General features: G+C 38.6%; 1 protein-coding gene across 3 annotated transcripts in view; it reads right to left on the reverse strand.

Moving 5' to 3' along the window:
• Clic (chloride intracellular channel protein 5) overlaps positions 1 to 22,481 on the reverse strand; it is a 106,347-nt gene that overhangs the window by 38,466 nt on the left and 45,400 nt on the right. The window contains exon 1 of one of the 3 annotated variants that reach the window (XM_067114391.1): positions 20,368 to 20,411. The exons of the other annotated variants lie outside the window; for them this stretch is intronic. The gene's annotated coding sequence lies outside the window, so the exon portion shown is untranslated. Of the gene's footprint in view, positions 1 to 20,367; positions 20,412 to 22,481 lie in introns of those variants that run through there. 3 annotated transcript variants of the gene reach the window in all.

Raw genomic sequence — 22,481 nt, forward strand, 5'->3', positions numbered from 1 at the left:
GGTATAAGGCCACCATAATCGGACACTCTTTCATTATTCAGAACACTATTATATGTTTCTATGGCTACTACTATTAAAGACTGCTGTTGCTTCTATGGCTCCATCGGGCATTACTACTCATGGAGTGCGCACCTCTTCTGCCGTTCTTCAACACTACACTTGATTCTGATCCTCTGTCTTGAGAAGTTTTTTCAGAATCATTTTGCATTCATACAAATAACACTCACAGTGTCTAGGGATAACTTTACAGATGGTTTCTTCCAATTTTCCTTAACCTCAGTTTTTCAGTATACACTATTTTCTTTGTGAAAATATTGTGTGAAGTGGGATCTCTCCTTACTCATTTCGGTATCACAGAATATGTAATCATAATCTGATCGATTCACGGCTTGCACATTTCGCTGTGATACCAGTGTATCCCAACAGCTACGTGAACAGAATTCAGTGATACCAGTGTATACCAATGACTACATGAACATAATTCAGTGATAGCAGTGTATCCCAATAACTACATGAACAAAATTCAGTGGCACCAGGGTACCCCAATAGCCACATGAACAGAATTCAGTGGCACCAGTGTACCCCAATAGCCACATGAACAGAATTCAGTGATACCAGTGTATCCCAATAACTACATGAACAAAATTCAGTGGAACCAGGGTACCCCAATAGCCACATGAACAGAATTCAGTGATACCAGTGTATCCCAATAACTACAAGAACAAAATTCAGTGGCACCAGTGTACCCCAATAGCCACATGAACAGAATTCAGTGATACCAGTGTATCCCAATAACTACAAGAACAAAATTCAGTGGCACCAGGGTACCCCAATAGCCACATGAACAGAATTCAGTGATACCAGTGTATCCCAATAACTACAAGAACAAAATTCAGTGGTTCAGTGTACCCTAATAGCCACATGAACAGAATTCAGTGATACCAGTGTATCCCAATAACTACAAGAACAAAATTCAGTGATACCAGTGTACCCCAATAGCCACATGAACAGAATTCAGTGATACCAGTGTACCCCAATAGCCACATGAACAGAATTCAGTGATACCAGTGTATCCCAATAACTACATGAACAAAATTCAGTGGCACCAGTGTACCCCAATAGCCACATGAACAGAATTCAGTGATACCAGTGTATCCCAATAACTACAAGAACAAAATTCAGTGACACCAGTGTATTTTAATACCCACATGAACAGAACTCAGAGTTGAGTCATTCTCACATACAGCAACTTCCTTCCGTACAGTACTTGAAACATCTAACGCGCAAGAAGTTATAACATACATTACTCGTAACATCACAGCATAAACTGACCATATTAAATAAAACCAAATAAAAAGAGAAGACCTCAGCTTGACAGAGAAAGAACGACTTGCGCAAGAAGCTAAAATATACATTACTCGTGGACATCACACTATAAACTAACCACAAAAAACAAAAATAAAAAGAACGGCAAAGCCTGACATAGAAAGAACGACCCAATTACAAACATTTACATCCAAACTGAACTCCTCTCCTTCACGTCATCCTGTTTCAAGTATAGACCGAAAGTGAAGACTCCCATCTCTTCAATTGTTTACTTAGGCTTCCAAACAGCGACCCTACTATGAACATCAAAAAGAAGTCCTTCTCGACTCAGTGAGGACGAGGTCAAGTAGGATAAGCAGAGGCGTGTGGTTCGCAGGATAGGAATAGCAAAGCCATCTGTGGCCCCTCAAGAGGTTAAGAGAGGACTTAACGCTACCAAAACACTGGATAAGAAAACTGTTGATTTTAATTTCTTTTAAAAACGATGCTCATTGCAAAAAATAATATACACATTTTTTTTTTACTTTCTCTTGATGATAAAGATGTCCTACTTTCTAAATTACATGAATGTCAATACCATTTTACTTTTTTTAGATGTATCCGTCAGCAAAACTAAATTCCAGCAAATTTCTTATAAAATGAACCACGAAATTCTGAGAGCAAATAGTAAGCAACGCTGGGTCTGGTCAGTACGTGGGAAGGTGACCAACCACAAAGAAATGTCAAACGTTATTAGCATGCGGGGACAGCAACTTTACCCCCAAACATACCTACTAAAAATATAAAAGGCAGCACCTCCTTCAGCCACCCTTTTAAGAAGAAATGCATTTGGTAATTGTAATGTAATTATATCTATATGATCAAGAAAGAAAGAGTTGTTTTAACCCAGTAATTTAATATCTGGAACCAAAGGAAACCAATTATAGGGTAATTATATTTATATGGTAGAGATAGAGTATAATAATAGTTGTTTTGACCCAGAAATTTAATATTTGGAGCCAAAGGAAACTATAAGGTTATTATATTTATATGTGAATATAATGAAAGCTGTTTTAACCCAGATATTTAATATTTGGAGCCAAAGGAAACTATAAGGTTATTATGTTTATATGAGAGACTATAATGAGAACTGTTTTAATCCATAAATTTAACATTTGGAGCCAAAGGAAACTATAAAGTTAATATATTTATAAGAGAGAATATAATGAGAGCTGTTTTAACCCAGAAATTTAATATTTGGAGCCAAAGGAAACTATAAGGTTATTCTATTTATATGAGAGAATATAAAGAGAGCTGTTTTAACCCAGAAATTTAATTTTTGGAGCCAAAGCAAACTAATTATAAGGTAACTATATTTATGTGATAAAGAAAGAATATAATGAGAGCTGTTTTAACCCAGAAATTTTATTTTTGGAACCAAATGAAACTAATTATACGGTAATTATATGAGAGAGAGAGAATATAATGAGAGTTGTTTTAACCCATAAACTTAATATTTGGAACCAAATGAAACTAATTATAAGTTAATTATGTTTATATAATAGAAAATATAACGAGAGTTGTTTTAACCCATAAACTTGATATTTGGAACCAAATGAAACTAATAATAAGTTAATTATATTTATATATAATAGAGAGAGAATACAACGAGAGTTGTTTTAACCCATAAACTTAATATCTGGAACCAAATGAAACTAATTATAATTATATTTATATAATAGTGAATATAATGAGAGCTGTTTTAACCCAATAATTTAATATTTGGAGCCAAATGAAACTAATTATAAGGTAATTATATTTACGCGATAGAGAGAAAATATAACGAGAGTTGTTTTCACCCAGTAACTTAATATTTAGAACGAAAGGGAACTTCAGGTTAAAACCAAGATGACCGAACGATATTAAGTGTACCCCGAGAGTTCTCGAGCAACGCAACTCACCATTAAATGAGAACACAGTATATCATTTCAGACAGTAAACACAATCCAGGTTTCCGTAAGACCTTAGCGAGTATGAAATAGCAAGCGTGTGGTAAGAAAGACTCTTGTGGACTTCCTCTTAAGAAGTAAAACTTTACAACACAAACAAAATGAAGAGAAAAAGTTAAGTATACTTTAGTTTAACCAGACCACTGAGCTGATTAACAGCTTTCCCAGGGCTGGCCCGGAGGATTAGATTTATTTTACGTGGCTAAGAACCAGCTGGTTACCTAGAAACGGGACCTACAGCTTACTGTGGAATCCGAACACATTATACCGAGAAATGAATTTCTGTCACCAGAAATAAATTCCTCTAATTCTTCATTGGCCGGCCGGAGAATCGAACGCAGGCACAGCACAGTGCTAACCGAGAACGATATCGACCCGTCCAATGAGAAAATAATAAAATGAAGATATATGCGAGACACTGTAATGTATAAGGATCATTTATACGCATATCATGATTATATCCTACTGGAAAAAGTATAATGTGTCAAAACCTATGTAAAAAAAAAAAGCAAAATTATGATCAACATAAGCACAAAATACCCAAATAATAAAATAGTGTAATTAGAACGCATGGTGAAAATTTATTTCAGTATCTGATAATAATATTTAAAATGCCATCTTTCAAGCCGAAAATAAACAATTTACATAAACTCTTTGTTTATCGTGAGTAGGCCGGTACACAATGATTGATGATTTCAGTATCAAAAGTCTGACTAACAATTTCAATATTAAAAGCCTGATTTCAACCAGTTCACTATTTCTAATTGGAAGCTACAACAATATTGATTCAAATCAATCTATTTGCGCTGCAGTATCTCGTGTTTATTACTTACCTGTGGCGTGTGTCGGTTTGAATGTTTGATCTGAATGTTTTATTGAGTGATTTAACCAGTGGCTTCACGAGAATTTATATCTGCATGTGTATAGTAAGGATGTACCAATTTTTCTGCGTATAATTACGAAAGCTAATTATATACAAATACTAAAATTAAGTGGCCTCTAACATGGAGGCAAAATTCAAAAATTCAACTTGTCTCCTATAAATTTAAAAGTTCAACTTGTCACCTACAAATTTAACGATTCAACTTGCCTCCCATAAAATTAAAAATTCAACTTGTCTCCTACAAATTTAACAATTCAACCTGTCTCCTATAAACTTAAAAATTCAACCTGTCCCCTATAAACTTAAAAATTCAACCTCTCTCCTATAAACTTAAAAATTCAACCTGTCTCCTATAAATTTAGAAGTTGTGTGACCTCCGAGGGAGAGCCATGTCTGACTCTCCAATTAACCCCTGACCTTGCTCGAAACTCTCAGACTTATAGTGAAAGTTATGCATTAATGAGTGATGACTCGCCAAGGTTTTACCCTCATCTTGCAATGTTGACAGTTTATTCATGCCATATCAGTCTAGTATCATTTCCAGACTTCTGGTGTTTTCGCCCTGTTTTGGTCTGTCAGTCTGGGGTTATGGCTGTTTTGGTTTGTCAGTCTGGGATTATGGCTGTTTTGGTTTGCCAGTCTGAGGCTGTGGCTCTTTTGGTTTGCTAGTTTGGGGTTATGGCTGTTTTGGTTTGTCAGTCTGGGATTATGGCTGTTTTGGTTTGTCAGTCTGGGATTATGGCTGTTTTGGTTTGCCAGTCTGGGTTTATGGCTGTTTTGGTTTGCCAGTCTGGGATTATGGCTGTTTTGGTTTCCCAGTCTGAGGTTGTGGCTCTTCTGGTTTGCCAGTTTGGGGTTATGGCTGTTTTGGTTTGTCAGTCTGGGGTTATGGCTGTTTTCCTTTGCCAGTCTGAGGTTATGGCTTTTTGGTTTGTCAGTTTGGGGTTATGGCTGTTCTGGTTTGTCAGTCTGGGGTTATGGCTGTTTTGGTTTGTCAGTCTAGGGTTATGGCTGTTTCGGTTTGTCAGTCTAGGGTTATGGCTGTTTTGGTTTGTCAGTCTGGGGTTATGGCTGTTTTGGTTTGTCAGTCTGGGTTTATGGCTGTTTTGGTTTGCCAGTCTGGGATTATGGCTGTTTTGGTTTGTCAGTCTGAGGTTGTGGCTCTTCTGGTTTGCCAGTTTGGGGTTATGGCTGTTTTGGTTTGTCAGTCTGGGGTTATGGCTGTTTTCCTTTGCCAGTCTGAGGTTATGGCTTTTTGGTTTGCCAGTTTGGGGTTATGGCTGTTCTGGTTTGTCAGTCTGGGGTTATGGCTGTTTTGGTTTGTCAGTCTAGGGTTATGGCTGTTTCGGTTTGTCAGTCTAGGGTTATGGCTGTTTTGGTTTGTCAGTCTGGGGTTATGGCTGTTTCAGCTTGTCAGTCTGGGGTTATGGCTGTTTCGGTTTGTCGGTCTGGGGTTATGGCTGTTTCGGTTTGTCGGTCTGGGGTTACTGCTGTTTTGGTTTGTCAGTCTGGGGTTACGGCTGTTTCGGTTTGTCAGTCTGGGGTTATGGCTGTTTTGTTTGTCAGTCTGGGGTTATGGCTGTTTTGTTTGTCAGTCTGGGGTTACGGCTGTTTCAGTTTGTCAGTCTGGGGTCATGGCTATTTCGGTTTGTCAGTCTGGGGTTATGGCTGTTTTGGTTTGTCAGTTTGTTTCGGTTTGTTAGTCAGGGGTTATGTCTGTTTTGGTTTGCCAGTCTTGGATTACGTCTCATTACCGACTGACTTTTTGGGTTCGGTCTCGTTCTGGTTAAATAGATAAGTCCATTGTCCAACTTGGGTCTACTGGTCCCGGATTCTCTGATTCCGAAGAGATAGTTATATGTTAGGTCTCCCTTCTGATTAGGTCCTATTTTCTCCAATAAGAGTTGTCGCGATGAGTTAACGCCACCCTCCTCCACCAGACGATTCTATCTACTTTAGGTTCCTTTGACTGGGGAACCGGGGTTTTCTCCACCATTACAGCTCTCACGTGGAAGGGGGCGCTACCTGTTTCTGTGTGCGACGTGGCGGTAAGGTATGTTTAATTAACTACATTCCACTTGTTAATTAGACGTCGATTGCCATAAAGCACAAGAATTCGTTTTAACGTTTCATGTAGCATAAACAATAAACGCAGCCGTATAATGTGAAACATACGAAAAATATGGAACGGAATTGGAGAGTCTAACATTAGGATTTTATGTTCTAACAGCGTGGGAGCTGTATCTATAGGCGCCCATGTAACCATACAGGTGGTATCGTTTACGAAAGAATTCCCCAGCTAGTTCTGAGAATTTCCTTCCCATTGGTACGTGAAATATCTTATCGCTCTTATCTACTCAAGTTTATTACTCCGCTAGTTTCAACCTTCACTCTCATATCGTTGTTCAAGTATTTAACAAGGTGGTGTCAAGGGTAAATAAATAAGTAAAAATATTACTTACAACGAACGTGCAATGACTGGATTTTAAATAATTAATGTTCATGTTTTAATTGTTAAGAGAGAGAGAGAGAGAGAGAGAGAGAGAGAGAGAGAGAGAGAGAGAGAGAGAGAGAGAGAGAGAGAGAGAGTGCAGTTCATATCTTGAAACATTTATATACATGCAGTACGTGACACGAGGTATTCCAGAGCAATGTCCTTGACGTACTTACGTCCACGTTTGAGGATTTATTTTTTTGTGTGTAAAAAATTTATTGCATTTGTCTCAGCATTCCATTTTTATAATCGATGTTTACCATACCGTCGAAACATAACGGGTATATAACTGATATGATTACCGTATCTGAACCACAATTATGAACCTTCACTATCACTGTAATTGCCACACTCAAGCCGATGGTTACACGACTTCATTGTGACCCTCTTCCTCTACCAGGGAGCGAGAGGAGTGGCTCCCTAAGGGGGAAGCATGTCAGTTCACAATTTTTGGAAGGCTATAGTAGCCCCATATCTTTTCCACCAGTAGTAACCTACTTAAGTCTACTAAGTACCAAGTACAGAATCCACTGCTTAGGTCAACAGAGGAGCATTACATATTGACAGACCTCTCATAGAGCATTCTGCCTGGCAGAATTGAAACCAGGTTCTTCTCCGTAGTGAGCTGAGTGTCCTACCCATTAGACTATTCAGACATAATTAACCAACATTATTGTTATATGGGACCTCGCAGCTGGTTGTTGTTGTTATAAGGGTCCTCGTAGCTGGTTATAATTATATGGGTCCTCGTAGCTGGTTATAATTATATGGGTCCTCGTAGCTGGTTATATTTATATGGGTCCTCGTAGCTGGTTATTATTATATGGGTTATCATAGCTGGTTATTATTAAATGGGTCCTCGTAGCTGGTTATTATTAAATGGGTCCTCGTAGCTAGCTGGTTATTATTACATGGGTCTTCGTGACTGGTTGTTGTTATTATATGGGTCCTCGTAGCTGGTTGTTGTTATTATATGGGTTCTCGTAGCTGGTTATTATTATATGGGTCCTCGTAGCTGGTTGTTGTTATTATATGGGTCCTCGTAGCTGGTTGTTATTATATGGGTCCTCGTAGCTGGTTGTTATTATATGGGTCCTCGTAGCTGGTTGTTGTTATTATATGGGTCCTCGTAGCTGGTTGTTATTATATGGGTCCTCATAGCTGGTTGTTGTTATTATATGGGTCCTCGTAGCTGGTTATTATTATATGGGTCCTCGTAGCTGGTTGTTATTATATGGGTCCTCGTAGCTGGTTATTGTTATTATATGGGTCCTGCGTAGCTGTTTATTATATGGGTCCTCGTAGCTGGTTGTTGTTATTATATGGGTCCTCGTAGCTGGGTTATTATATGGGTCCTCGTAGCTGGTTGTTATTATATGGGTCCTCGTAGCTGGTTATTATTATATGGGTCCTCGTAGCTGGTTGTTGTTATTATATCGGTCCTCGTAGCTGGTTGTTATTATATGGGTCCTCGTAGCTGGTTGTTGTTATTATATGGGTCCTCGTAGCTGGTTGTTATTATATGGGTCCTCGTAGCTGGTTGTTATTATATGGGTCCTCATAGCTGGTTATTATTATATGGGTCCTCGTAGCTGGTTATTGTTATTATATGGGTCCTCATAGCTGGTTGTTATTATATGGGTCCTCGTAGCTGGTTGTTGTTGTTATATGGGTCCTCGTAGCTGGTTATTATATGGGTCCTCGTAGCTGGTTGTTGTTATTACATGGGTCCTCATATTACATGGGTCCTCGTAGCTGGTTGTTGTTATTATATGGGTCCTTGTAGCTGGGTGTTATTATATGGGTCCTCGTAGCTAGTTGTTGTTATTATATGGGTCCTCGTAGCTAGTTGTTGTTGTTATATGGGTCCTCGTAGCTGGTTATCATTATATGGGTCCTCGTAGCTGGTTGTTGTTATTATATGGGTCCTCGTAGCTGGTTGTTGTTATTAAATGGGTCCTCGTAGCTGGTTATTATTATAATATGGGTCCTCGTAGCTGGTTGTTGTCATTATATGGGTCCTCGTAGCTGGTTATTATTATATGGGTCCTCGTAGCTGGTTATTATTATATTATATGGGTCATCGTAGCTGGTTAGAACCCCTGCCTTACCAGCGAGGAAAGTCGAACTAAATAGTAACGTATGAACTTGGTAGGCACTCCATTGCGCTGAGGCCTAGCCAGGGACTAACAACCTCATCCCAAAAGGTTTAATTAAAACCTGAATGCTACTACACCTCCTGAAATTATTGCTGTTGCTGTTTTTGAAAGAATGACTAAATCGTCCATAGTATGACGAACTGGTGTAAGCCATTTTTTCCCTTTCTGAGAAAATAGGTCTCAAAGCTTTTGCTGTTACTGAGAGCTTAAATAATTATTATTTAATAAGCTCGTTTTTTGAGGATATTTAGTTGGAAAATCTGGCGACGCAGACAGCTGAAATTTTGATATATTGTAGAGTATCAAAACCTGAGACACACTGAATGGAAAACTCAAAAACTTAAAACGCAAGTAAAAAATGCGCCGAAGTTTCTTCGGCGCAATTGAGTTTTCTGCACAGCTTATAATGCTGCATGAAACTCTCAGCCGGCCGTGGTGGCCTGTGTTGTTGCGCTGCCAGACGCACGATCATGACTAACTTTAGCCTTCGATAAAATAAAAACTTCTAAGGCCAGAGGGCTGCAATTTGGTATGTTTGATGATTGGAGGGTGGATGATCAACATACCAATTTGCAGTCCTCTAGCCTCAATAGTTTTTAAGACCTGAGGGCGGACAGAAAAAGTGCGGACAGGAAAAAGTGCGGACGGACAGACAAAATCATCTCAAATGTTTTCTTTTAAAGAAAACTAAAAATGGGATACGCCATTTCTTGACAACAAGGACGCAATGACGACCAGCAAACGAAACCGGGTTATCAGAAGTGGAAATGGCTCCATTAAGCGTGAGCGATAGTCATAGCCAAAGGAGTGATTCACATACGGGAAGGGGTGGGGGGACAGGGGGGGTTATGTAGGTAGGTGTGGCTCTCCTCCTCACGACCTCAGAGCCGGATGTCGATAGCCATGCCTTTATGGAGGCGGATTTCATCATCGTACGATGTGTTTTATTATTGGGATTTTTGCATTAGGCTTTTATTCATTTCATTTTTCATTCACTTCATTATTTCATTTTTTATTCCATTTACTTCATTATATTTTTTTATTCCATTCACTTCATTATTTCATTTTTTATTCCATTCACTTCATTATATTTTTCATTCCATTCACTTCATTATTTCATTTTTTATTCCATTCACTTCATTATATTTTTTATTCCATTCACTTCATAATTTCATTTTTTATTCCACTCACTTTATTATTTCATTTTTACTCCATTCACTTCATAATTTCATTTTTTATTCCATTCACTTCATAATTTCATTTTTTATTCCATTCACTTCATAATTTCATTTTTATTCCATTCACTCCTATTATTTCCTTTTTTCATTCCATTCACTTCATTATTTCAATTTTTTATTGCATTCACTTCGTTTTTTACAATTTTTTATTGCATTCACTTCATTATTTCATTTTTTATTCCATTCAATTCATAATTTTTTTTATATTCCATTCCTTATTTAATTTTTTATTCCACTCACTTCATTATTTCATTTTTATTCCAATCACTTCCTTATGTCCTCTTTTATTCCATTCACTTTTACTTCAATTTTTTTATTCCATTCTTCATTATTTCATTTTACTTCATTCACTTCATTATTTTCGTTTTTATTCCATTCACTTCATTATTTCACTTTTTATTCCATTCGTCATTATTTTACTTTTATTCCACTCACTTCATTATTTCATTCCTTATGATGAAAAACACCGAGATTTTGCCGCGCAAAATGATTTCAATAAAGTATGTTATATTGATTCAAGTCATTTCATATTGGTACATTGCAACAATTTCAATTTTAAAGTGACTCTACTTTGGCCAGCCCTGAGGCTGATAGTCAGCTCAGTGGTCTGGTTGTTCTATTTACAATAATAATAATAATAATAATAATAATAATAATAATAATAAGTTAAGTATACCTATAGTTTACCAGACCACTGAGCTGATTAACAGCTCTCTAGGGCTATTTGAAGGATTTGATTTATTTTACGTGGCTAAAAAACCAATTGGTTGCCTAACAACGGGACCTACAACTTATTGTGAAATCCGAACCCATTATAACGAGAAATGAATTTCTACGCCAGAAATGAATTTCTCTAATTCTTCATTGGCCGTTCGGAGAATCGAACGCGGACCCCACAGTGCCAACCTTTCCACTAATGAGGAAATAATAATAATAATAATAATAATAATAATAATAATAATAATAATAATAATAATAAAGTGACCCCACTCGTTTATGGTTTTTGTTTTTTCCTGAGGCCAGTGGGGTGGGCAACCTTCGAAAGGAAGATGGTCGGCGACAAAACCCTTTTATCCCTAAAGGGACCTTACATTCACCACAGTTCGTTCAGGTTGCCCCAGGTCCTCAGTGTGAGGCACCTCTGATGTCTACCAGAGAATTGCTAATGCATCTTCCGGTATATTTTGCATCTTCCAGTCTTGGATGGTCTGGGATGCATCTTAGATATCTGTCGAGCTTATTCTTAAACACATCTACGCTCACTCCTGATATGTTTTTTTCTCAGATGAGCTGGTAGCGCATTGAAAAGACGCTGCATTATCGATGCTGGTGCGCGCTGGATTAATGTCCTGTGTGCTTTCCTTAGTTTTCCTGGTATCGTTTTGGGCACTAATAATCTACCTCTGCTTGCTCTTTCTGATATTTTTAGCTCCATGATGTTTTCAGTAATTCCTTCTACCTGTTTCCATGCCTGGATAATCATGTAGCGTTCTCTTTCTTCTTTCAAGACTATATAAATTTAGAATTGTAGTCTTTCCCAGTAGTCAAGGTCCTTAACTTCTATTCTAGCTGTAAAAGGACCTTTGTACTCTATTTGTGCAATATCCTTTTGGTAGTGTGGGTACCATATTATATTACAATATTCAAGTGGACTACGTACGTACGTTTTATAAAGCATAATCATGTTTTGAAGTGCCGGAACAACATTCCCATTTTTGCTTTGCATTTTGCAAAGGGTGTAAGAATGAAGACCAACAAGCAATCAGATAATCTAAAATTTTGAAAGGCAGTTACTCCAGTAATCACCGGATTATCAATTCCCACCATGCTTGAGTGCGCTGACTTTTCATTTTCAGTCGTATTACATCCATGGCGAAAGTTCACTCGTAGTATATCGTAAAATTTTATTTTCTTATACATACGTGATTTTCAACAGAAATTGTACTAAGATTTTTTTACTACACGCTAAGAATCATTTCTTTCCATCTCTTTACCATACAGCCTTATCATCTTTACTTGAAAGAGAGAGAGAGAGAGAGAGAGAGAGAGAGAGAGAGAGAGACATAACCTTATCACTTTTGCTGGAGAGAGAGAGAGACAACCTTACATCACTTTTACTCCAAGAGAGCTTACAACCTTATCATTCCTGAGGGAGAGAGAGAGAGAGAGAACCACTGTCCGTCACTATGTACACGATCCTATTAGCTAAAAATGGGAAGGTCCAGCGATCCAGCCAAGGTAACCCTCACTCTGCCGGGTGAAACTTTTCACTATATACTTTCCTGGTCTCTCTCTCTCTCTCTCTCTTTGTCATTCAATTTCGTTTTTCTTTTTCTTTTTTTAAAGGCCGCTGCCGCCTCACTATCTCAAAGAACAAATAGAAAGTTGGCTGACCAAAACGGCCAGCAGAAACCGAGCAGCGCACAGCTGCGAATGCCAACAGAGAAAGAGAAAGGAATTATTTGCTGGACATGACTGACTGTCCGGTGGAATGGGGAATTCCCAGGGTGGTGCAGCCAAGTGGGAGTCAGTCTCTGTCTCTGTGTGTCTCTCTCTTGAAAAGATATATATTACATAAAAAATATCCTTTGCTTGGGGAGCCAACCAAACAGACACGATACAAACACCATGAATTGTGTGTGTGTGTGTGTGTGTAAAACAAAGCAGGTCCATTCGGCCAGGAAGGACGAAAACTAAAAAGGTCCATTCAGCCTAAGGACGAAAACTAAAAAGGTCCATTCAGCCTAATGACGAAAACGAAAAGGGTCCATTCAGGCAAAAGGACGAAGACTAAAAAGGTCAATTCAGCCAAAAGGACGAAATCTAAAAAGGTCAATTCAGCCAAAAGGATGAAATCTAAAAAGGTCCATTCAGCCAAAAGGACGAAAACTAAAAAAGGTCCATTCAGCCTAAAGACGAAAACTAAAAAGGCCAATTCAGCCTAAGGACGAAAACTAAAAAGGTCCATTCAGCCAAAGGACGAAAACTAAAAAGGTCAATTCAGCCAAAAGGATGAAAACTAAAAAGGTCAATTCAGCCAAAAGGACGAAAACTAAAAAGGTCAATTCAGCCAAAAGGATGAAAACTACAAAGGTCAATTCAGCCAAAAGGATGAAAACTAAAAAAGTCAATTCAGCCAAATGGATGAAAACTAAAAAGGCCAATTCAGCCAAAAGGTCGAAAACTAAAAAGGAATATTCAGCCAAAAGGTCCATTCAGCCTATGGACGAAAACTAAACAGGTCCATTCATCCTAAGGACGAAAACTAAAAAGGTTCATTCAGCCTAAGGACGAAAACTAAAAAGGTCCATTCAACCTAAGGACAAAAACTAAAAAGGTCCATTCAGCCAAAAGGACGAAAACTAAAAAGGGTCAATTCAGCCAAAAGGACGAAAACTAAAAAGGCCAATTCAGCCAAAAGGACGAAAACTAAAAAGGTCCATTCAGCTTAAGGACGAAAACTAAAAAGGTTCATTCAGCCTAAGGACGAAAACTAAAAAGGTCAATTCAGCCAAAAGGACGAAAACTAAAAAGGCCAATTCAGCCAAAAGGACGAAAACTAAAAAGGTCAATTCAGCTAAAAGAACGAAAACTAAAAAGGTCAATTCAGCCTAAGGACGAAAACTAAAAAGGTTCATTCAGCCTAAGGACGAAAACTAAAATGGTCCATTCAACCTAAGGACGAAAACTAAAAAGGTCAATTCAGCCAAAAGGACGAAAACTAAAAAGGTCAATTCAGCCAAAAGGACGAAAACTAAAAAGGTCAATTCAGCCAAAAGGACGAAAACTAAAAAGGTCAATTGAGCCAAAAGGACGAAAACTAAAAAGGCCCATTCAGCCTAAGGACGAAAACTAAAAAGATCCATTCAGCCAAAGGACGAAAACTAAACTTCACTTCCGAAGCCAGTCACACGCTACCATTCTTTCGGTGACGCCTTACGTCACATGACTTCCTATCACAATCTTTTATCGAAAAGTACGGAAAGATTGATACACGCAACCAATAACGTAATGATGATACAACGGGCTTTAGTGAGGAACATTATCAATGATACAATGAGAACTCGGGCTTATAGTGAGAAACATTTTTAAATGATTTTGTGACCAGAAATTACTACTGACTTTCCCAAACCAAAACAAACAACTATTACCAGCAAAAGGTAGAAGTTTCGAAGAAAGGAAAGAATACTTGTTAATTCGGATGTTTACGTTTCTCCTTATGTACAATGTGATGAGAGCAAATCTTGAGGATTTTACATACACACACTAGCGCAGCCATAAGGCCAAATTTGATGGCAGCTGAAGAGGGTCAAGATGATAAGTACTGAACTTAGGAACGTTATGTACCGACCGATAGTTCGGAACGAGATTCGTTGATTGTACGAGATGCCTAGGAGCAAGAGCCCGTGCCAGCACAAGTCCGGTTTAAGCTAACACGAACCTTCATTCTGAATATCTGTGGGAAGGCCAATCTACGACCTATTATGCACAGAATGCTACGCTTAGGTAAAAGGGAAATCGCAATTTCAACCCCACATAACTCACAACCAAACAATCAATCACAAGTCTGTAAATAAACGCGCAATCACACCTTTCACTTTCCTTTATTAAAAATCATTTTCTCGGCAAATACAAGCAGAGAATGACCAAGCAGATAGAGGACCCCTCTCTCTCTCTCTCTCTCTCTCTCTCTCTCTCTCTCTCTCTCTCTCTCTCTCTCTCTCTCTAGTCACAAATCATGTAAAATAAAAAAAATTTAAAAATAATGAGGAAAAACAGAGAACGCTCCAATCAAAACATGACACGCATCTGAATAAATGCAAACACCACTACCGTTCACTTAACTTTTTTTTACTATTTGTCGGTTTAGGGGGAGATAGAGAGGTCCCAATTCATTATCGTAAACCTCTGATAAGATTAAATTAATCCGCTGACTAACTCGTACCACAGCAGCTAGAGAGAGAGAGAGAGAGAGAGAGAGAGAGAGAGAGAGAGAGAGAGAGAGAGATTCTGATGTCACACAATGTGGCATAACACTAAGATGTTATGACGATTCCCGATACGGCTCCGTATGTTAACAAGAAAACTATTCAGAAATTGGCAGATAAGGGTGGTACATCTGATAAAAACGCCTGCCAGTTACAAATGTTGCATAACTCATAAATGACAAATATATATATATATATATATATATATATATATATATATATATATATATATATATATATATATATATATATATATATATATATAAGTTCAGACTTAGATGCAATGCATTGCTACTCTAATACAATTCGTCCATTTGGCTGAATGGACCTTTTGTTTATTTACTTATTTGGTAATTCATCTGTTTTTCTTATAACTGATCTCCTCTTTCTATATCCCATTATCTTCCGTTGCATCTTTCGAATGAACACCACATTCTTTAAAGCTTGAACTTCAAGTCATTGGCCACTTTGTAGGGCTTTCCATATGAATAGGTTTCATCTTCTGAATAATAATAATAATAATAATAATAATAATAATATATATATATATATATATATATATATATATATATATATATATATATATATATATATATATATATATATAAATTTTTACTTGTTAGCAAACCAAAGGTGGGCCTCGTCGCCAGCAACGAAGAGATTGTTTTTCAGGTGGGGGTGCGGGTGGAAGGGGTGTTGTGCGTGTTTGAGAAGTGGGGGGAGAGGGCTTCTTGAGCCTTGACTGAGGTTTGCAGTCTTCGTACGCTCTTGCTATATGTAGGAACCTTTATCGTGAATAGGAACAAGGGCATCCTCAATCGCCATTTTTGATTACATAAATTACAAGTGTTAGATTTGTCCCGCTCTCTCTTACACAAGAAGCCGGCGAGCGCTCACAAACACAAACGCAGTATATACCACTACGTTATAAATAAAGCAAACTGACTTGCTTATATGAAAATGCAAGACCCACAGTGAGATATTATTTATTAACAATTTAACACATTAGGCGATAAAGAATTCTGTTCAACGTTTTAATTAATTCAAACAACCTCATTCATTTGAAACCACCTTTCTTTCATTGCACACAATATTGTATACTGGACTGGACAATAAATGTTCCGTTCGGTAAATTTCTCTCTCTCTCCCTCTCTCTTACAACTTTTCATTTGAAACCACCTTTCTCTTAATGCACATGGTGCTGTACACTGCTATTATGGATTGGACAATAATCCTTTCGGTAAAATTCTCTCTCTCTCTCTCTCTCTCTCTCTCTCTCTCTCTCTCTCACACACACACACACACACACACAAAACTGTTGAATTCCTTGCTCGTGCTCACGCGTTAATGTCAGCAGCGATATCAAAACCAGAAACATTCCTCGAGGCGTGGTTATTTCGAAACGAAAAGACAGAGAGAGAGAGAGAGAGAGAGAGAGAGAGAGAGAGATTCTCTGACACGTTAGGACGTCATCCATATTATTGGCGTCTTACAGAGCACTAAATAAATTCGACTTGAGGCTAACCGGATATGAATGAATCACAGCAAGGCTGTGTACTCTTACATTACACTATGTTTCAACTATCCGCCTTCTCCCCTTGCGAGTATTAATACGCATCTTAGATGAACATAGGCTCAATAGAATTTTCAGGAAAAAAAAAATAAATAAAAAAGTTTCTCCATCGTGGGATTCAAGCTCAGGTTTTTCTTTGGCGAGGCGCGGTAATTTGAACAAGGTAAGAAAATTATTAAACAAAGAGATGAATGGGCCACGCAGGATGGAATGAATATATATATAATCCTTGTCTTTAATGTCGTCTTATAAGTTCTTGGGACGAACATGAAAAGTCTCATGGGCGTCGCGTGCTCAAAAAAGATCTTTTTCAACACCTCAAAGGGTCCCACTCTTAAATAAACTCTCTTCGGGGTAAAGTTCCAATTTAAAAAAAAGCAAACTACCTGAGAACTTCCTAAACGGCCGTGTCCAACGGACGCCTCTTCTGTCACCTTTTAGCGTCTTGCAGACATGCCGTGCTCAACACGCACAACATTTTTCTACACTGATGCGCAGCTGATATCGTGCATGTGCACAAATATGCAGGCTCTCGTTATTATAATCAAAATACTTTTAACAGACCACTAAACTGATTATCAGCTCTCACAGGGCTGGCCCCAAGGATTTGTTTTTAATTATTATTATTATTATTATTATTATTATTATTATTATTATTATTATTATTATTATTATTATTATTATTATTGTCAATTAAATTGCAATTTTCCAAACACTTTGTAATTGGATTAATTGCAAATGTTGAAGTTTCTCACAAGATTTCACGAATAGATTTTTTCCAAAAACTTGATAGTCGCTGGTAGTTATACTTCGGACATTCACACAACAAATGTTTGATTGTTATCATTACTTTACACTCACAGCATTCGGGGTTATGTGGGTTACTCATCAGGTGTCCGTGTGTTATTTACCAGGTGTCCGTGTGCTATTCATCAGGTGTCCGTGTGTTATTTATGAAGTGTCCGTGTGTTATTCATCATGTGTCACGTGTCCGTGTGTTATTCATCACGCGCCCGTGTGTTATTCATCAGGTGTCCGTGTGTTATTCATCACGTGTCCGTGTGTTATTCATCACGTGTCCGTGTTATTCATCATGTGTCTCTGTGTGTTAGATGAGAATGGCCAATTCGGAGACGTGTCAGAATTACAGGCTTTCAATCTCTTTATCAGCAACGGGAAGTTAGTGTAAAGTTTGGCATAAGAAAAAGCCACACACCTTGGTGGTGTGCCAAATAAAGTAAAAAATACTGAAGAAACAGGGTTCAGGGCACAGAAAATTCAAGAATTCTGGCTCCTGTGACACATTAAAATAATACCTGAAATTCTCTTCATTTGATACTGAAAGTAAAAAAAGTTTGACTGTACTGAATACGGTGTAAAGAAAAAAAATTTGGTTGATGTGACGCAAAATGCTAACAACAATTAAAGAATGTCACCTGTATGAAAAAAAAACCGACATTTTGTTCGTGTGATACAAAAAGCTAAAAAAAATTCACGCGACAAAAGGCTAAAAAAAAAAAAGTCAGACTTCTAATTTATGAGACTTACTGAGAGTCATAAATCTCGTTTCTGCAGCAAAAAAAAAAAAAAAATCTTTAGTCACAAACTGCTACCAGAAAAAACGTCTTGTTCGTGTAACATACACTGCTACAAAAAGCCATAAGTATGGTTCTTGTGGCACAAAAATACGTCACAAAAAACACCAGAAATCTACTGACGGGTCACTTACGTGACGCGACCTGTACAGACGAAACCTGAAGTGGCCCCATGTAATCAAGTGCCAGATCTCGACGTGTTACTAAGAGTGATAAAGAGGGCACTGGCCGGGTCGATCTCTCTCCGCATTCAAACTTAATTATCAGAGAATCGAGGCAGTCACGTTCACGATAACTTTTCCAACTAACTGGCACATCCCTCTTTAAGTAATGGAATGGAATACAGAACTGAGGCCACAGGCCAAACGCTGGGACCTATGAGGTCATTCAGCGCTGAAAGGGAAATTGACAGTCAAAAGGTTTGAAAGGTGCAACAGGAGGAAAACTTCGCAGTTGCACTGTGAAACAATTGTTATGAGAGGGCGGAAAGCAAGATGGAAGAAAAACAACATGAACGGAGCTACAGTAAATGGAATGAAAGAGATTGCGGCTAGGGGCCGAAGGGACGCTGCAAAGAACCTTCAGTAATGGACTGACAGAATAAGAGGCATAATGATGTTCATTACAGATCGATGTGGTCTTGTGTTTTTCTGATCTGATTAGCTGAGATTACATCTTCTTTTATGCGTCCATGCCACTACTATTACTATTATCAAGTTTATTCATATTGTCAAACATTACAGTATTATACCCAGTTTATTCATATCGTAAAAAATTACAGTATTTTAAGCGAGGGTCAAGATGGCAAGTCCCTATAATAGGGACCTTAAGTACCGCTCAAAAGTTTGGACCACGGTACCCTTATTCAGCACAATTATACTGGGGCAAGCAGTGAAAGTCTGACCTTCGGCTCTGAGACAGCAAGTCTAGACGTAGAGTTCATTATATATATATATGTAAATAATTCACAGTGCGTAAACATAATAACTAATAACGGCTGGTCAAATTAAAAAAAAATGTAAAAATTGCTGGTCAATTGGGACTTCGAAAGTTCAAGCGAAGACGCAACACAGTACACCCTAATACTATTTTCCTAGCATTTTAATACATTTTTATCTATTTATTAATTTATTTGTTTAATTTTTCTTGTTTAATAAGTGAGATCTCTTCTTTCTGTATTTCCCTTTACTTCCTCTTACTTCTTCCTAATGAACACCATATTTTTTGGAAACTTGAATTTCAAGTCATTGGCCCCTTCTGTGGGGCTTGTTCCATATGAATAGGGTTCGTCTCCTGAATAATAAAAAAAATAATAATCAAAATATAATAAAGTTACGTTTCTCCAAGCTACGATCACCATCAAAGGGGCAAGAGACATCGAGAAGAACCAGAACCTACAGAACACGAGGCCACAGGGAAGGCTGAAATTCGGCAACACGTCCCAGAGAGTAACTGGGACGTGTTTACAACAGCCAGCATTCTACAAACTGCCAATTATGCGACCTCACACTTCCACACTTCGCATTTCAGGTCGGGAATACACCACTGAACGAAACTGGTGCAGATACATCTGAGCAAGGCTTCGGTTTGGATCTGTATGACAGAATAGCAAAAAATATAGAATTTGGGGCAATTCAGCGCTGAAAGGAAAATTGACAGTAAGGTGGTTTGAAAGGTGTAACCGGGGGGAAAACCTCTTAGTTGCACTATGAAATAACTGTTAAGGAAGGTGGAAAGTCATATGGAAGAAAGAATGTGTACGAAGTTAAAGTAAAAGGAATAACAGAGTTGCAGCTAAGGGCCCAAGGGACGCTGCAAACATCCGTAAGTAATGCCTACGATGCACCACGTGAGGTGCACTGACGGCACTACCCATTTACGGGGATCTACATTATACATACTTCTCAATGCCAATTCTGGTCAGATCTGAGATTAGTGAACTCGACTTGAATTGATTACAAAGACCTGAAAAATTAGCATGGTTGGGCGGACCAGTACTAAATGCAAACAGGATTCACCAATTCTGTGAAGTTTCATAACTGGGAGAGAGAGAGAGAGAGAGAGAGAGAGAGAGAGAGAGAGAGAGAGAGAGAGAGAGAGAGAGAGAGAGATTCCCTACTTACCTACAGCCCAGCAAATTCCGACACAGAGGTACCATCTAAACATACCTGAAAAGAAAGAAAACAGAACACTTGAATACTAAATATTTTGATCAAGGAAATATAACACTTATAAAACAAACGCTTCAACACTGACGAGTCAGCTTTCAAGGAAAAGCGGCACAAGCTGAGATCTGCCCTATTTTCCCCGATGATGAAACGCCCCAACATCTACACCTGGAGTCATGAAGCCACTACAGCAGTACCCGCATTACTTTATCATTCGGCATGGTTAATTATAACCGAACCGAAAATACTGATTAAAAAGTGAATCGAGCACACATGTGAACATCGTAAGACGTGCGTCAGTGTCATTCAACGTTTATGAAAATGTCTTATTTTTACATCTGGACTTTCTTCAACTGTCAACGACGAAAGGAGCGATAATTACAGTCATGTTCTAGCATGACCGTTTGAGAGTGGGGGAGGGAAGGGGTGGGGGATCAAGCCTGTTGGAAGAAAGTGAAAAGAAACAATTTGTCGAGGTAAACCTTGTAAAATTCAAGATACAAAGCACAGAGACTCCAGTTCTCAGCCTCCAAAGTGGTGGTTACTAGAGCCGAAATGAGAACTGCCTAACAAAGCAAGCAACAAGCCCAACAACTGAAAGGTCTCCCATAACCCTCAAGGAAAAGTAAAGCTACAAATAACCATCTTCAATTAATCAAGGAACTATTAGAAAAAGAAAAACGTCAGAACGTGACTGAAGAGCAACACCATTTTTCGATACCCTTCATCTCTTCTACAGGTATTATTTCGATCACTGTTCCACTGAGCTCTAGGGTACAATTCCTCCCCTTCCCAAGCGGCCTCGTAACACCCGTCACGACATCCTTTTTCCCATTTAGAATAGAACAGAATGTAGGATTCAGCCAAAGGACAAGAGCTGGTACCTATGAGGTCACTCAGCGCTGAAATTGAAATTGAGAGCAAAAAGGTTTGAAAGGTGTAACAGGAGGAAAACCTCGCAGCTGCACTAAGAATCAATTGTTAGGAGAGGGTGGAAAGTAATATGGAAGAGAATATAAACGGAGGTACAGTAACAGGAATGAAAGGGGTTGCAGCTCGGGACCGAAGGGACGCTGCAAAGAACCTCAAGCAATGCCCACAGTGCACCGCATGAGGTGCACTGACGGCACTACCCTCCTACAGAGGTTTTCTCCATTTAGGCTACCATACGGAAATCGGTAATCCTTTAAGGAAAACAAGGTTCAACTACTTTCTTTCCTTCCGCCTTTAGATTTCACTTCCTGCCTCTTTAACCTTCATTCCTTTAAAACATAAAGGTTTGTGGCTATCTTCGTGGTTAAGCCCCTTTGCTCTTATTTCCACCATATTTCTTGTTTTCTTCAGGCCTATGAAAAAAAAAAAACTGCTTGCCTGTAAACGAAGGCCTACGACACAAAGCGCCTAAAAATTACCTGAAAATTACTTCCACTTAGACCAAACCTGACCCCGGATTGAATAGAATAGAATATAGAATTTAGGCCAAAGGTCAAGCGCTGAGACCTAAGAGGTCACTCAACGCTGAAACGGATATTGACAGTAAAAAGGTTTGAAAGGTGTAACAGGAGGAAAGCCTCACTGTTGCACTAAGAAACAATTGTTAGGAGTGGGTGAAAAGTAAGATGGAAGGAAGAGAAAATGAACGGAGGTACTGTAAAAGGAATCAAATGGGCTGCAGGGGCGCTGCAAAGAACTTTAAGTAATGCGCACAGTACACTGCATGAGGTAAAAAGTAAGTATAGCTTAGTTTTACCAGACCACTGAGCTGATTAACAGCTCTCCTAGGGCTGGCCCGAAGGATTACACTTATTTTACGTGGCTGCACTGACGGCACTTCCCCCCTACGGAGGACCCCAGACTGCAATCAATTCCCCATCCCAAATAGGGCCACCGCACTGCGACACAGCGGCTGAAGCATCTCCCAGTTAAAGGGAAGGAAAACTTAATTTACAGACAGCTGGACAAACGAGCAACTTGGAACAGAAACGCGCAATCTGCTCCTGGTTGTGGTGACTAGGTCGACTCTGGCAGCATGATGTCATCAATAAAAGGTCGGTCGTTAAGGTCAATGC

Source organism: Macrobrachium rosenbergii, chromosome 13 (genome assembly GCF_040412425.1).
Source record: "Macrobrachium rosenbergii isolate ZJJX-2024 chromosome 13, ASM4041242v1, whole genome shotgun sequence".
NCBI classification, from domain to species: Eukaryota; Metazoa; Arthropoda; class Malacostraca; order Decapoda; family Palaemonidae; genus Macrobrachium; species Macrobrachium rosenbergii.